Genomic DNA, 16,453 nt, shown 5'->3' with positions numbered 1-16,453 from the left:
TACGTATACCAATTTTTTGAAATATCTGCAAATTTTTGTATCTTCAAGGAAAGCTCATTCTTTCACCTTTAGTATATAAGTAATGGTAATTTACCAGATAAAATTACTTAATGGGGAATACAGAAAAATATCTAACCACTTACCTTTGTGACTTCATCTGCAAAGAGACTAAAAAAGTAGTTCAGCTAAATCTGCTATAATAAATATTTATAATAATGCTAAATTATGCAATATCTATTAATATGACAAATTTTCGTAAAGCTATTTATTTGGATGAAAAATAAACACATTCAGAAATTTATGGCACTATATTATGATTAACAGAGGAAAAACACTTTTCAAAATTCAAAATAGTTTTTATTAATCCAATTTATCACATCTTATTTGAATTCATGAAAAACAATATATCCATGTATTCTTATGTATATAAGAACTCTTGATAAATTGGATCTCTGTCATTGCCTTTCACAGCACCTAAAATAAAAAAACACTCACAATTACTATATGTGAATATAATTCATAATTAAATTTAAACAAATTACTATTAGAATGCAAATTAAAGGAAGCATTTAAAATATTTTAACGTTTAGTACCTATAAACAGAGTAGCAATTATTTGATTTTTCGATTATAGTAAAATAAACATGGGGGTTGCCTTTTAAAATTTTTTATGTCAGAAAATAAATTCAAACCACCAGCTGAACATATGAGCAGTTTTATCAATCAGCCACTGGTAGGTAACCTGGATACTGAATCAACAGATAAAGTTGCCAAGATAAAGAGAGAAACAAAATTATGATAATCACATCTTACCTATTCATAAAACTATTTTAAATTTAATGTGTAGGCAAGTCCAAAAAGAGTGAGAATGAATTTATTTTGCAACATAAAGTAAAGTCTTGCAGGAGCAAAAAAAAAACTTGTCTCATGAGATTGGCAAGTAAAAAATAATTAACTGCATCTGCTAACATTTATCTGACAACACATAAGTAATTGTTAGCTACGTGCAGAAAATAAAATCTGATTAGGGGCGTAGCTAGAGGGGGGAAAGGGGGGCATCTGGCCCCGGGTGCAGAATCCAAGGGGCGCCAAACTGATGTTAGAACATTTTAGAATTAAATGTTTTCCATCCTTGGCAAGCAGTAGGGGGTGCGAAATCTTCAGTTGTCCCTGAGCGCTGAAAACCCTAGCTATGACTCTGAATCTGATCATGTTAATGCAATTTTAAACTTTTGAATTTAACTGCAGAAATTTACCAAAGAAGTACTTGTAACAGTAGTAAATGAAGATGTGGCTAATCTTTACTGTATGGTACACCTTGGTTTCTGTCTGAAAAAAAAAAAATCGCAAAGTGGTATTGGTTGTTTGTGAAATGTGGAAGCCCATTGTGTCAAATAAGTTTTTCGGTAACCCTAATGTTGATAATGTTGGCAAAAGTAGCCTTTGGGGGGGAAAAAAAAAAAAAAAATTTTTTTGTCAATAAAAAGGAGTTATTTCTGCAAATATTGCCAACGTGCTGTGATAAATTTAGTTTTGGGCTACTTTTTTTAATAGTAAACCTTTTGTACGGTCCCAGGTTTTTGGTTCTTACCATTCTTTTCAATTGCTGTGTTTGGTTGCACGGAAGTGGTATGGTCTTGTATTTTGAACATGCTATTTATTATTTTGGTGTGGGTACCATCGTTTGAGTATGTCTGAGGTGACTAAGAGACAAAAAATTTAATTGAATTGCTTACCTGGAGGATGGTGGTGAGAAGCCTAAACATATGCATGTGGAAAATAAGGTATGTTAAAAAAATGACGTTTCATTTATTTTTTTGTCTCTGTGTGTTAATTTTTGTTAGAAGATTTGTTGTTTAATTTTTTTATGTTACGAAATATGTATTTTTGGTAACTTATTCCTCTCTGTTTGTGTATTTTTGGTTGTCTGTGTGTTAAGACAGTGGCAAATTTTTTCTGGTAACTATGATATTTTTAACTTTCTGATTTTCTTAAAGTGAAAATAGATCAATGTGTACATGGACAAAGTTAAGGCAGTGCACAATGCCCACTTTGTGCAGTTCTCTGTTTTAATAGGTCGATGTGTACATGGACACAGAGTTTGTGTATGTCTGACTTCTTATTTTGGTTTTGTGTAGCTGCCACCTTGAAATTGGTGCCGATCCTCTCAGGTGACGATCTTGATATAAAAAAAAGAAACGATTTGCCAAGGGTTACAGTAGAGTAAATTTTTACCAAAGATGTTCTACCATAATCACCATTTCAGTGGTTTAAACACTAGTGGAGCAGTATGCAGAGATGAAGATTTGAGTTTTGTTTACAGAGCATGATGGTTTAGGCACTCCAGCCATTACAGTGAACAAAATTATAATAAACATAGCCACAATAATTGTCTATAAATATTGATGTATAACACTGCATTAACTAATATATTTCTTACGCTAGTATATACAGAATCCTTAATCGAAGGGAAAATCAGAAGACTGTGCATGCATTTTCCTTTAACTGAAACATGGATTTGACCATACAAATCTCAGTCTTACGGGACATGCCACACTATGCAGATAGACAGTAAAAAGTGCTTGTGTTGTTTTTATTTGTTAGAGGTATGAAATAAATATACTTCTAGATTTTAATCTTTTCTTTTCTTGTTTTACATTTGGATTACCTATCAAAAAGTAAGGAATTTTGATATTATTACAATATCAGAGTTAAAATAACAATTATTGGACGTGTTAAAGTAATGAAAATTTTAAATTAGGTTAAAAAGTAAACAAAATTTACTTTTAAATTACTTTAATTAATTTATTAAATTTACTTTTAAATTTTAAAATTAGGTTAAAAAATAACAGTTATTGGACGTGTTAAAGTAATGAAAATTTTAAATTAGGTTAAAAAGTAACCCTTAATCTGGCATATTTTTGAATTAAACTCTATCGACATTAAAAACAACAAAACGTCCCTCTTTATTAAGGACTTTAATTAACTAATTTTAAATACGGAGCTATGAATGAATTTTTTCCCTTGCATGTTATAACTGAAACAAAATTACTCTGATACAGTCAAAATTCCTAAATGCAAGTACATAAAATTTACTTTAGCAATTTAAAGAGATGAGACACACTGAACACATGAATAAATTTCTATCAAAGAATAATTTATTAAATTTGGCCCGTTCCATAGTAAACTTTAACTATTAGCTTACATTATTACACCATGTTATCAGTTTGAAAACCAAGTAATATGCCAGATCTTGGATGTAAAAGAAATGCACAAAATAATATACAGATTATTGAAAAATTATGTATACCAATGTTTATAGATATGATTAAATGTAACAGAAAATTTACTGTCACAACCACATTTTTAAGTGAAATGCATTATTTTAACATTTTACAATATTTAAGGTATGGCATTAAATGCAACATTATGTGCCTGGATATAAGTTAGTAAATTTAAAAAAAATAATAATAATAATCAAAGAATGAATAAAAAATTTCAAAAACAAGCAGAATTTAATTTAGAAGACCTTTAGACACTTATGATAAATAAATTTGAGAATTCTTAACCCAAAATTAAATTATAATTAACTAAAACCAGTTTGACTGACCTTCTACAAAATCCTTCAGCTGCAATTTTTTCTAGCTTGAAAACCAAATTCTTCTCCACATGGTAATAACATCTTAACCAGTTGAAATTCCTGCAGAAAGTTTGATCAGTAATAGAATTAATAGAATAGAAAAATTAACACAAAAGTATAGAACATCATTTAAACTTAACATTATTACAAATTTTGGTGCTTTCTGACTATCAGCAAAGCTGTGAAAATTGGCAAAATGGTTAGTTTATGGTTCATATCTACTGCTCTGTTCACAAGTAGTAATTCATATAAGCACTTTATAAGAAACAAGAAATTTTAGGATGCACACACACAAAAATATATACATTGGGTCAATATTCACATATTTTTCATCCAATGGAATACTATTCAGAAATAAAGATTAAATATAAAGCATGTAAATACATGTGTGTGGTATGCATATTCATAGTTTGCTATTATCATGTGCATACTCTTGCTGTTGTAGCATAAGTTGAAGCTGTGAGGGCAGATGATAAGAAAGTATCAGAATTTTTCATGTATAAGAAAAGATTGCCCTGACAATAGTATCTCAATTGTTTAGCACTGACATTTACATAGCGCATTAGAAATATATAGTAATATATGTATAATAAAAAGATAATTGCATATTATTAATTCATTTTTTTAAATGCCAAACTTTAACAATTCTTTCACATATAATTAAACAGAATTCTTTCACATGAACATCTAAAATCCTTTCTTAACTAAAGAATAAATAATAAAACCATGTAAATTTCTTATCAAGCCCATCATTTCCGAAATGTCTACTTCTGAAAGTTCCCAGCATTTCTCAATATATTATTAAATTACTAAACTAAGCATCAATGATCGTCATGTTCGCTAATGTGGCAATATCTTTCACACTTCTTTGTTACCACAAGTAACAAGTAGGCTTCAATAAATCTTTAACTGTTACATGCTACTTTTGTCTAAAATTTGTACAAATAATAAAATTAAATGAGCTCTTTATAATATGCTCAAAGAAATAATTTTGTATGAAAATTTGTATTTTATATATTGGCCTGATTAATGATTCAGGAAATAATTCGGGTTTTCAAAGTGCTTCCAATAATTCAAATTTCAGCTTATGTCAAAATAAAATCTATAACACAAAGATAAGCAAATTTCCTTATGAACAAATGGCCCACCAGCGACCGAGCGGTAAAGTCACTGAACACTGGTAGTTCGGTCCGAGGTTCGAATCCCGCGAACGGGCTGGCTGCATGGGTGTTTTCATGGTTTTCCCCATGTGTAACGTGTATACAAGCCAGTTTCCCTTAGAAAGTCCTCCACGAAAGGCATCCCTCCTCTTAGGCAGATAGCCCTAGTGTGCTTTGCCATAATTAAATACACCAACACCTTATGAACAATGCATTTTAACATTATTCAATCACTGGCAATCACACAGTACTGATTGCTTCAATAAACATCACTGTAACTGTGTTATTTAAAAGACTGTAATGTTTTAATTATTTCCTTAATTAAAACATTACAGTCTTTTCCTCCTTCTCACACCAAAAGAAAACCCAGATAAGAAATATAAAAATATCAGTAAAAATAAATTATATTACTGAATGACACTTTACATTAATTACACTTATGCATATATTATTTTATTATAAATTATTTCAAAATCAAAGAAGAGAAGGGGGAGAAACTTTAATATTGACATTTCTAAAATGATATAAACAATCATTTAGTACAGTTTGTTATTTCAGGCAAAAAGAATTCACTTTTCTGGATAGCATTTATATTTCCATCTCACTTTCAATGAAACATTAAGAGAAATGCATATAATTTAAACACCAGTTTATTTTATTTATCAGATAGATTATGTCAACTCGAAAAAACCTATCAGTAAAATTCGGTAGTAATAATTCTGAATGTTAGGCAACTTGCAAGATTCAACAAAAATTATCAATACTTTTATTATAATGACAATACTACAGTAACATGAACATAAAATTAAACTGCATATAACTATAAAATAAGCCAGCATATAATAATGGTGCATTGGTTTCTAAAACAATGGGCTCGATGAAAAAATACATGTATTATGGTAGCTATTCATATTCTTCAGCTTTCCTAATATTCTCATGTTCACTTTACATAACTAAAGTATCTAAAATACAATAAAAATGCAAACAATATTTATGAGAAAATGTTAAAAGCAATCATAAGCATTTGATTGAATGACCATATTTTGTCTTCCTGCAAGTCGAATCTTAAAATGATATGCACTTTGAAAAATGCTTAATCCTTTTATAAAATATTCAAAAAAGATTAAAAAAAGGTACTGTTCTGTTATCAGGACCGGGTTCAGAATTGTTTTTATGTATACTTGTATATTTGTATGTTTGTGTGTCTACATATACACATCTATGCACATACTTACGAACACAGGTTCATACATTTCCGATTCTGGTCCCAATAACAGAACAGTACCCCCAAAAAAACTTGAATTACAAACTAGATTAAGATAATGTTTCAACCATACATATTTTGGACAAAACAATGCAAACTCGTATTTTTATACAATTGTTCAAACTATTTAACATAAATTTATTGCTGCAATAAAATAATAAGCAATCTGATCACACATATTATTTTGAAACTGAATGCATAAACTAGACTAAAAAAAATTCAGTCATAAACATTTGGATAGCAGGGCAAATTAGATATTTGAAAAGACAGCCAGCCATTGAGATACACGTAATTCACGACAGAATGGTAACAATTCATAAAGCTGTGAAACACTTAACTGTCAAAATGACATAAATAACATAAATTCGAAAAGCAAAAAAAGTAAACATACAAGTATTGCAACTGAACTTACCTTTCATGCAACAAAAATTATCCATACAAGTTAACCTCATGGCGCAGCCATTTTGGATTTCGTTTCAAATCAGACAGATGTTTACGGATTTGCGGAAGAATACGAGGAACTAGTAGTTTGCCGGATACAATGTGCAATGACGCGAAAGAATATAGTTCTGTAGAACTTCCTACATTATTCCGTAATAAACAGTACTATTTCTAATTTTTTCTTTATCTAATTAATTAATTAATAGGGAAATAGTTAAATAATGCCGAGTTCATTTTTAATGAAATGTAAAATTTTGCATGTATGGGACGACCACCTTCCATCCAATATTTCTGAGAATATAAACAAATTTTGGAATCTGAGAGTATCAGTAAATAAATATATAGAATATCGCCTCTCAAACGACCACTTCTGAAAGTGACCAATAGTTCTGAGATTATAAATAAATATTAATATTAAGCATTATTTCTATAAGACGACCATCTCTATATAAGACCAAAGTTTCTAGAATCTTAGATAGTCATCAGAGATGTATCTTTACTGCGAAATTATCGCACGACTGTAATTCAATATCAATATACTTTTATTATAATGACAATACTACAGTAACATGAACATAAAATTAAACTGCATATAACTATAAAATAAGCCAGCATATAATAATGGTGCATTGGTTTCTAAAACAATATGCTCGAATATCAATAACAGATCACGCGATTGAAAAACATTTTCTGTCCTGTAATTAGAGGAAAAAATTTTCCTTATGAGGTATTTCTCCCGCTTTCCTAGCGTGCCTTCGTGGTGTAATAGTTCTGCACGCTGGGCCGGTATTTTAGAGGTCCGTGGTTCGATTCACGGCGAAGGCGGTTGCTAATTTTTCATCTCTACGGCTTCCCAAAAAAATCCTAATGTCTCTACAGTGGCGCCCGAACTAAAAAGGTGTTGGATGAGGTATATCCACACCCAGGATTTAGTGATTGGATCCCCTTAAAAAAAAGTCGGCCTTTAAAAAGAGAAGTAATATAAGGTATTTCTCCCGCTTTCCTAGCGTGTCTTCGGCCCACCAGCGGCCGAGCGGTAAAGTCGCTGAACCCTGGTAGTGCGATCCGAGGTTCGAATCCCGCGAACAGGCTGGCTGCATGGGTGTTTTCGTGGTTTTCCCCACGTGTAACGTGTATACGAGCCAGTTTCCCTTAGAAAGTCCTCCACGAAGACATCCCTCCCCTTAGGCAGATAGCCCTAGTGTGCTTTGCCATTATTAAATACACCACCACCACACCTAGCGCGTCTTCGTGGTGTAGTGGTTCTGCACACTGGGCCGGTATTCCAGAGGTCCGTCCTTCGATTCCCGGCGAAGGCAGTTGCTAATTTTTCATGTTTCCTGCTTCCCAAAAAAATACCTAAAATAACCAACTTTAAAAAAAAAAAAAAAAAAAAAAAAAAAATTCGTTTCCGTAATTAAATATATCTATATCTAATTTTACCTATATTTGTAGTAGGGTTTGTAATCTGTAAGTAATTATACATGTAATTTACACATTTTTTATAAAAAAAATATATGTTATTTAGAATTTTGCAAATATTCTAGAAAATGCTAATCCATTGAAAAAAATCTTTTCCATGACTAAATAAATTTTTAAAAACGTCAGAAAAAATAGCAGTTAAAATTAATAACAAAATAACAAGAATAAATCATCAATCATATCAATATTTTTAATGTACAGCATTTAGAAACAACTTAGTAAAATACATATGAAAAATAAAATAATGTACATATGAAAAATAAAATAATAATTTAGAAACAACTTAGTAAAATACATATGAAAAATAAAATAATGTGCAAGTTTCAGATGTGCAATGTCAAAAAATTAAAACTGGTAAATTTGAGAACAAATATCCTAAAAATGTTTGACAACGAAAGTCCTCCGGACAATGCAGAATGAATGTCCTCAGGATGTGAAATTGGTGAACTCCTCAGGACATCTGAGAATCAACATCTTCAGGACATCCTGTCATATCCCGGGACATAGCGACTTAAATAAGACATCCTCAGGATGTTAAATTACGATCTCCTCAGGACATCTGAGAATCAACATCCTTAGGACATCCTAAGTATGTCCCGGGATATTGCGACTTAAATAGGACATCCTGAGGATGTTTTGTGCTATGGGGGGTCATTAACATACGTATATGCATTAACAGGCTATATTACACATTTCAATAAACCAGAAAACAATACACAATCAAAAGTATTATCAGTAAATTCCTCCAAAATGAGAACATAAATCTTTAATTATGATAACAATGGCATCTCAGTTTGCAATATAAAATACTTCAAGTCTACATTCATGTGCATTCTAAGCAAACATAAAGCTGAATAACAATAAAATTATAAATACCATAAAAAGTTAAAAGCCACGTAGAATGATAGCAAGACTAAATGAAGTCTTCCTTCAAAAATCAATTTAAATTCAAAAATTTGCCTTCCTATTTAACATCCCAGAATAGAGTTACTGCTTTCACTAACTAAATTTCCTGTCTTGGCAAAATAAAAATTGTCACTTCTGTTGCAAGAAATATTTGCTGCAAACTTTGTATGCAAATAATCCAGTGAAAAAAATTTAATTGTGGCTTGAATATTTTCTTTATTAAATAAATGAAAAATTCCCACGTAATATTAATTTATGATCCACATGAAGCTTTTTACCTCTACCATATCATGCAGCTATTTTAAAATATATACTCTCATTTAAAAGCCACAGAATTTTTTTACCAATATTAATATGGTATAAATAATTTCTTCTAAAAACAGCCCAAAAATTTCTGAATTTGATACCCAAAACATAATTCTACGTAACTGTTAATGTATGCATTTGCTTGCGCATACTTAAAATGAATTATACACACAAAAACTTAACGTAAAATATTAACTTTAATAAATTCTTAATTAGCAGGATGATTCAATTAAGGCAAAATATGAAAGAAATCTACCTGATGTAATAGTTGTAAAAGATATATTAAAAAAAAGCTAATACTGTTTACCTTACACATGGCAGAGATTGAGTAAACTGTATGCAGCTGGATTATTTATTAGGAATAGAAGTTAGATCAAAGTACGAGTTCTGGAAGGCTTTAAACATTTGGGTGCAAAGAAGCATCTCAATTTAAAAAAGAATAAAAGCTAACAGAATTTTATAACTTTTACAATCTAGTACAAATATTAGACACATAACACTAATTGCAATCTAGTACAAATATTAGACACATAAACAACACTAAACGTCATTATTTACTTGCATATTTTCCTTCTTTGTGTACTTTACTCCTTAATTTTTCAGGATATGATTTAGAAACAGAGTTATGGTAAAAATTTATACTGGTAAAAAAAATATTGCTGAAACTGATAAGTCCTTTGAATTATAGTGCAAAGAGGGATGGAATATGTGACTAAATATGATAAATCAGATTACAATGACATTAAACAAATAACATGAAAAGCTGAAAAAAGAAATTTTATTTGAAATTATTTTTTAACTCATGGAAAGACAGACAGTATTTCCAACTTATTAAATTCAATTACATCTTACCTTTGTCAAACCAATATTGGTACTATTCCATTTTGCTGGTGCAAGCGATAAAGTCGCCCAAAATTGTACAACCGATGCCAAACAGAATATCCTCGCTGGTAACCTTTTACATTTCATTTTCAAAACACGTCGCAGCTATTTCTATCAGATTGAATGTTTCTTTCAATACTGGGATACAATTACATAGAATTTTTACCAGATAGTTCAATTTTAAGGCCATTCGTGGTAATTAAATCGATTAGGATGCAATCACACGCTCACCCAAAAATATAGAAAAGGCAAAATTAAGGGTTAAATTCATCAATTCTAATGAGCAAAGTAAAGCACTGCGATTGTACATAATTTTTGAGTAAGCTATTCATACGAAATGAAATAATTCTTGCACTTAAACTTGTATTCCAAATTAAGACTTAACTTGAAATTAATGTAGATAATTACTGAGAGAATTAGCGTAGTTTAACATGAGATGAGATCACTTGAGGTCACGTGATATGAAACGGCGAATCAGAATGTTGTACCATGAAAGCATAGTAAATTCTTAAATTAATCTCTTTTTACAAATACAAATTAATGTCTTTCTACAAATTTATTGTCTTTATTTATTATCATTTTACAAAATTTTAAACAATATTAAAATGTTTATGCCTTTAAAATAAAAGTTTCTTAGAACTAACATTTGCTGACATTTTTTATGTGTATACTGTGTGTTGTCGCCAATGAAGTCTGCTTCGCAAGATTTGCGCCGGCGAAACGGAAAAGTACCCTGATAGTTAAAATTTTTTTAATAATTTTCATAAATTTACTATTTTAGGGAGGCTCGGTATCACAGTGGCTAGTGCGTCACGCAGCAGCACCAGAGGTCCGGCGTTTGATTCCCAGGCTGGGCAAGGTTGAAACAGCCTTTCATCCCTTGAGTGGGTCGATAAATTAATACCAAGTTCCATTGGGGACTTAATACCTGGGGGCCTGCAAAAAGCTTGTAGGGTTTATATTCATTTTAACTAACATTTATTTTAAGCTATCTTTCCTGTCAAGCCTTTACTTTCCCCTAGAATTGCCAATGCCAGAGTATGTAAATTGTAGTAGAACGCGCAGTGTATTCAAATTTTAGCAGAAGTAAGTTGAGTTTAAATAGAAGGGAAACGAGATTGTATGTGTGCTTCTTGAATCGCTAACGTGAAGGTTGCTGGATAGAAATTTAAGAACCGCGCGTTTCGGCCTGTGTGCCTATCTCGGCAGTTCGTTGAATCTTTCAACTGCTTAATCAGTAAGCTTGCTGAATCTCAGCTGTATTTTAGAACGCGGTTAAGTTAGTTACGATTTCAGAGCCTCGTAGGTAGTGATCTAGTTGTGTATTCATCCTGTCATTAATTTTTAGTTTCACAGTTCTGTTTTTGTTAAACGGCCGGGTCGGCGTAGTTTTTGAGCGTCAAGTGAACGCAGCTGTTATTTCTAAAGTGGAATAAAAAAGGATTTAAACCTTTCTTACGAGTTTGTGTAATTTACAGTTCATAGCAGTCACAACCATAGTTGCTGACAAGTTGGGGCCACGCAACACTACAAGCTGACCGCTTATGCACAAACACCACAGAGCTCACCATCTAGAAAATAGATATCAAGGCATTGCCAGCCATGGCTCTCTAAGGGCTGTTTGCGCCATCCAGTTTAGTTTTAAGTTTTAATATTTTAGTAACATAAAAATACATCTGTAACAGGTTTGGTTTAGGTTTATTTGATTACTGCAAAGCACAATAGGGCTATCTTCCTAAGGTGAGGAATGCCATCGTGAAAGACTTTCTAAGGAAAACTGCCTCGCATACATGTTACACATGGGGAAAACCACGGAAACGGCCATGCAGCCAGACCGTTCGCGGGATTCGAACGTCGAGCCGAACTACCAGTGTTCAGCGACTTTACCGCTGGACCGTTGGCGAGCTTTCTATTACATAGGACCTGTGTGTGCAGGATCACCTTCGAAATTAAGAAAGTTGTATTTAAAATCGGTGCTAAACTAAAGCTGCTTTCTTGCCTAATTTTATACTATTGAAAATACCGGTAATTGTCAAAATTATTCGTATTCAATATGTGTAAGATTATTAATGAGCTGCCAAACCGCAGTTAACCATCTAATATACTACATTCAACGTTTTTATATTATTCAACGTTATTATTTTTCTTTTTGAATTTCATGTTTTCATTATTTCTGCCATTATATCTGAAACAGGACATAAAGTTTGAGTTAATGTAGAATATAAAATTACCTTGCAACGTATCCAATACAACTAAGTGGCAGTACTTCATTCTCTAGAAAAACATTTTAAATTTTTATACTTAAACAAAAAATTCATATTTGTTACAGCAAAACATCATTAACACAATAAACCAGAGTTGAATGCAAATCTAGTTTAACTAGATTCTTGAAAACTAGTTTATTACTTTCAATTTAATTTAAAAATAATAAAAAATAAGGTACGTATTCTGATGACTAACTAGATATCTTGCCTAAACTGGCAATCCTTGTAGGTTATACAGGTTAACCCTAACATAGTTATAGAGGGCACTAAGATAGAGAGTATTAATCCCACACTAGGGACTCTTAACATTTGGTGGGAACAGTTTGAAAAGTGAAACGGATATTTATAGTGAACCAACGCAAAACAAAAACAATAGTCCTTTAGGGACAAAGCCACTTTGGACTAATAAATAAATTAGCTTTTAGCTATTTTTTCTTCTTGTAAAAAAATAGACATACAGAATATTTTTAGAAAATAACAGTACTTTAAGCATGCATTTTCCAAATATTTAACACAATAATTCATTCTAGCTCTGTTGCAATACTGGAAAAGGTACTCCTCTGTTATTAGGACGGGATTCAGAAATGCACAATGAAACCTCGAGATATGAGGAAAGTATGAGCAAAATACGAGCATTCACTCGAGTAACGAGCAATGAGCCAGACTGTTGGTATGGGTGGCTCCATTTCCCTATCCGGCTCAACTCGAGGAATCCCCTCGTCAGATCACTCAGTGTTCTTATATATACGTGTTTGTGTACTTGCAAGTTAATTGTTTTGACATTCAACATGAAAATAATGATTTCAAGATGCCTCGCAAGAAGTATGTTGCCTCAGATAGTGCTGCAAAGAAAAATAAGGAGGCCATGGCCGTCGATATCAAGAAAGAAATCATAGATAAACATAAGCATGGTGAGGGAATTGGCAAAGACTTGCGGCCTTTCAACATGGAAAATCTACACTATTCTGAAGAAGCAGGAAGAAATAAAGAAACTTGACTTCGCCAAAGGAATTATCGTTGCTTCCAAGCACCATAAAAGTACTCCTAAATGTTGAGAAGCTGTTGTTGGTGTGGATTAATGAGAAGGAGTAAAAAGTTGGTAACAAAGTTAAACTATGCTTATTTACCAGTGTTATTTATTAGGAAAAATTGACTTGATATTAAAATGTTGATATTTTTTGGGGTGTGGAACGGGTTAACTGAATTTCCATTATTTTCAATGGGGAAGCATGTTTCTGAATACGAGAAATTCGCTATACCAGTTGAATGCTGGAACGAATTAAACTTGTATCTCGAGGTTCCACTGTAGATATGTAAGCATGTGTATATGCATGTATGCATATGAGTATACACATACATACATAAAGAATATACACATGCACACACGAGCACCTACATTTAAAAATGCATACATATAGACACATATTTCTGAATCTGGTCCTGATAACAGAAGAATACCTACATGAATCATAGGATTTACATTAATCAGTTTTATTAGAATTCTTAAATGCAGAGAATTTCATCTTCACTATCCGAAAATTCAGTTTCATTTCCAGCTGAAACTATATCAGGACAATCTCATTTATATTATTTCCCTCTAACAACTGATCATTTTTAAAACCTTTTCTATTCCACGGAAAACTAATGCTACATTAAACATACATTTTCTAAATCTGAAAATTTTAAGTTAGCTTAGAAACTGTAATCATTCTTAAAAAAGTTTCATTTATGCAGATGTTAGATCAATAAAATTACTTTCCTGTGAAAAAGTAATATGGCGTTAAACAACATGATTTTACACATCAAGATATACTGAGTGAAAATTCCTGAAATGTTTTATTTCTTGGTATCTCACTGTGCAAGAACTGTATAAATAAGACTACCTCCCTTTTTAAAAAAAAATGTTTAGTAAATACTATGAAGAAAACTTGCTACATTATTTACAGTTCATAATTAATAGAAAATAAATCATTTCTTAGCTTATCAGAATTTATTTTTATCACATTCATAAACAGTACTAATTTAAACAAACATAATAACTATGAAATAGAAAATCCAAATCTGCGTCTTTGATGGTCTAGTAGATTGGACGTCTCGTTTACTACAATTCAGTAGGGTGCCGACTCCCCAGACTGTAATATATATATATATTTAATTTACAAGGCAAAAAGCAACAAAAATATAAATTTCTTGGTTTTATATAAGCATTTCTGCACATTTACAGTTTTCATTTTTTTAACTATCTAGTTATATCAAAATACATGATTTAGTAAAATATAATTCAAATAATTTAATGTATTTTAGATCAAATACTAACTTTTCAATAAATTTTTTCATGCAAGTCTAATAATCAACATAACTATCAAATTTTGACTTTGAAAATTATGTTTAGAGAAACTGGAAGCTGCAGTAATAATAGTAATAAATTTATTCAAAACTCAAAGTAAAGCATTCTTACTTTATTTTCTTTCTTTAACTATGGCAGATCTTTTAAAACAACAAAATCAAACAAACAAAAAAGAAATGCATTCATGAAAGGACTTAGGACTTACTTATTATTCATGAAAGGATATATTTCAGTAATTACAAGTGCATGAAAATTCACTGTATATAAAATAAAATGAACAAAGATTTGGAACAAAGTACCTGTGTTTCTATCGCAAAAAATTTCCTGTTTTAATAGCACAATATCTTTGAGTTAAAGATTATATATTAAAGCAAATTTATAAAACTAAATTCAAAAATAAGAAATTAAATTATTTTTAGGGAAAACACTAAGCAAATAAAAAATTTTGAATTTCATAAATAAATGAAAGTTACATGCTTTATTTTTTGGCATAAGGTAGATAATATTTCCAGAACAGATTTCTGAACAATTAGTCATGTTAATATTGCCTTTCTTTTCCATTAAAAGCTATTTTCTGCTTAATTACAGTATGCTTTAAGATAAATATTAAAACGTTTGAGTAAAAATAATATAACTATAAAAAGGTGAGACACATACAAACAGGAGTGACACAAACAGTAAGAAACAGACTAGTGCAAAATTTTTTCAATTTATTGATTTGGTATTCTATGTCATTAACAATACCAAATCCTGAAAATGAATCATTAGGCACGTACACAAAAGAACAACACATGGAAAAACCACATTTCCTACAGACGCTATTTATAAAATTTTATATAGGTGAAGAAAGTACGATTATTAAACACTGAAAATATAAAATATTCACTTACTTTCTTCAAATAATTAGTAACATCGATGAATTCAGTCACAAACGCCGATCCACAAACAAACAGTATTCTTTGCGACTTTACCATTATTTTTGACCGCCATTGCTGACTTCACAAATATCCCGCCACAACCGGAAGTAGAAAGTGTCTGCTTTGCCATTGGTCAGTGAGCAAGAATTGCAACGCCCTTTTTTTTTTTTTTTTTTTTTTTTTTTTTTTTTTTTTTTTTTTTTTTTTTAGCGTAAAATTAACTATGCAAATTTTGAGTTCATTTAACTGGACCCTTGTACTTATTCTGTAGATCTCCATATTAAGAATGTCTTTAACGGTTTCAGGAAAAATATAAAATATAATTATTTATTTATCTTTTCCTCGTATAAAAATTATTGAAATCGCTATATAATTTTTTCCGTACATTAAACAAAATTAAAAAATTTTAGCCTCATGTGATTTTTATAACAAAGATTAAAGGAACTGAAATATATGCAAAATATCAGGATTCAGCTTGCAATTTCGTAGAGTTATTATTATTATTATTAAATAAAAATATTAGTATATCTTTGCTTATAATTAATGATCCTTTGGTCTACATTAAACTATTGTTCAAGAAGTTAAACATTTTCAAGCATCTTCTGCTCTATTTATTCTATTCCTCGACATGAAAGATTTGCTAGTCTTATTCCAATTTAAATACCCATATTTGCTAAATGACATAAGGCGAGTATTGTACCAAACTCAGTAAGTACACAAATTTAATATACAGCTTATTCCAGTTAAATGGTTAATAGGATTTTCATAAAAGAAATTAAATTGTGTAAATTAATGTAAGTGTTGATATGAATAAAAATAACAAATTTGATATAAGAAAATAAATA

The 16,453-nt window shown here is 30.7% G+C and overlaps 1 long non-coding RNA gene across 1 annotated transcript; it reads right to left on the bottom strand.

Moving 5' to 3' along the window:
* Window positions 1-338: 338 nt before the first annotated feature.
* On the bottom strand, window positions 339-6,744 carry LOC146995575 (uncharacterized). Its single transcript, XR_015043158.1, has 3 exons — window positions 6,476-6,744; window positions 3,610-3,699; window positions 339-474 (listed from the first exon to the last, which is right to left on the bottom strand). It is a non-coding gene; the product is annotated as an uncharacterized LOC146995575 (long non-coding RNA).
* Window positions 6,745-16,453: the final 9,709 nt, after the last annotated feature.

Source organism: Stegodyphus dumicola, chromosome 9 (genome assembly GCF_044657685.1).
Source record: "Stegodyphus dumicola isolate Sdum_Otavi_A_Nest chromosome 9, ASM4465768v1".
In the NCBI taxonomy this organism is placed as follows: domain Eukaryota; kingdom Metazoa; phylum Arthropoda; class Arachnida; order Araneae; family Eresidae; genus Stegodyphus; species Stegodyphus dumicola.
The sequence above is the reverse complement of the archived record's forward strand: the minus strand, read 5'-3'. Positions and strand labels throughout refer to the sequence as shown.